This window comes from Dendrobium catenatum, unplaced genomic scaffold, assembly GCF_001605985.2.
Source record: "Dendrobium catenatum unplaced genomic scaffold, ASM160598v2 fragScaff_scaffold_1639, whole genome shotgun sequence".
Taxonomy (NCBI): domain Eukaryota; kingdom Viridiplantae; phylum Streptophyta; class Magnoliopsida; order Asparagales; family Orchidaceae; genus Dendrobium; species Dendrobium catenatum.
Window position 1 is genome coordinate 46,994 of NW_021320101.1, and position 2,210 is coordinate 49,203.

Here is a 2,210-nt window from a genome sequence, read left to right on the forward strand (position 1 = left end):
ATTAAGAAAGTTGTCTCAAAGGAAACCTTAATATTACTTGAATTACAAGTCTTTTGTATTATAGTAGTGTAGTTATTGCATTTAATAATAAAATTGATAAAAAATTAAATTAGATAGAAGAAATGTCTATTTTTTAGTCAAATTATTTCACAATGCATTTAATAATATATGATGTATGGCTACAAATAAAATTATAATATCAAATATAAGTAAAAGTTAAGATTTAATATATATGAAGGTAGTAAGGGCAGATATGTCACATGCACTACATGAATTATGAAGGTAGTGCATTGTAAGAATTATATGGGACTCAATATCTTAATTTGGCAGTTTGATGAAGTTTTTGTCTTAGATGAAAATCTTTAATAAAATTCACAATTAATAACATTTATAGGTATCATTGAAACTTGAAAGAACTTTTTTTTTTTTATAATAAACAACAGTTAAAATCACTGCTAATGAGGACATTTAGTAGTAATTACTTTACTATAAAGTGCTACCTAAAGTTCCTCCAAAATTGTCAAAATTTAACGGTGACATTCCTATAAAATAATATTCACAAACTTTAAAAATAAAATACTCCCTATGTTGATATGCATGATCAGACAAAACCTAGATCTTTGTACATGTATGACATTAGTTAATGCCATCATATCACTTTAGGCAGCAAGAATATGCTTGCAATAGAATGGTAGGGCATTGCACACCTCTCTATGTATATCCAAAAAAACTTTTATAGCTTTAATTTTTAAATGGCATAAACAAAATTAACTTATAAGATTATTATTTTCTTGGAACAGTGGTCTCTACCAGCTGCCACCCTCTTAGAAGATGTCTGACGGCGTAACTAATCTCTCGACGTGCCTACCAGCAACCAGTCTCACAGGTGCATGACCTGCAGTACTTATTTTCTCTCACTTAAGGAGACGCGCCGTATGAGAGGGAATTCGAAGCTTATAAGATTAGAAGAGACAAGCACTAAGAAAAAAAAAATCTTATAAAAGTGGAAAGTGGCATTGGTCTAGGATAGTAGCTAGGGTCACCCAAGCATGAAGCATTGAATGGGATCTTAATTACATGGGTCTCAAAACCTACTCTTGGCTAGTTGGCTTCCCCCCTGAGAGCCTTATCCTTCTCAAAATGAATGTGGTGGGTCAATTCACTCCTGTTGTTTTATAGTCATTCTTTTAGAAAAAACCTAAAGACCCCAAAGAAGGTCCATTAATGCCTTTTGTCTTTTAGCCATATTAGCCCTCCACATGGATGCCTTGTCCCATGGTAAGGTCACCTTCTTGCCTTGTTTTATATTTTTTGCTTTTTGCTTTTTTTTTTTTTTTTTTTACTTCTAAACTTAGGCAACTTTAATTATCATTAAAGAAAAAATGAATTTTAAAAATTTATTTAGAAATTAGGAAAGGTCCTATCCAAACGAAAACCTTAATTTGATGCGTGTAGCTTACGTATTTTTTTATTGAGTACATTTGCCATTATGAATATGGTGCTAAGAAAAAACTTTAACTCCTCATCATTATTTTATTTTCAAGTGCATATTGTATTCTTCTATCAAAAATAATTAAAATTTTAGATGACTTTAAAAAATTCACTTATTCATGTGGAAACTAATTGTTTAAATCACTTTCTTATTTATTTAATGAGATATAATTATTAGTTCATATTAGCTTTGATAAAATATAATTAAAGACTAATGTGACATTTAAGTCCTCTATAATGTTATAGTTTTAAATAAACTGCAACGTTTAGTAGAAAGGTGTTTGATATCATAATTTTTTTTTCTTTCAAATTGCTACAAATAATAAATATCATAAATTTATTAAAGATTGAGTTATAAGCGATGTCTTCAACTTACACATTAAAATTAAAATAAAACTAATAATTGCCAATTAATTTAATAAAATAAATTATAGATTGACTCCATAATTATTACAATTAATTCGTTCCCAAATTTTTATAATGTTTATTAACACTTAAATTGTCTTATACATTATTAAAATTTTGTTATTTTAAATTTTAAGAATCTACAGTGCTCATCTTATTTTTGGTTAAGCTGCTTCGGTTATCAAATAGAGATTTTGGGCGTTCGAAATTTTTATAAATATGATTATATATGTGCTGTGAACTTATTTAATTGACTTCAAAGTTAAAAAAAAAAAAAGATAGTTTGTAAACAGTATATACCATTACAATAAAAA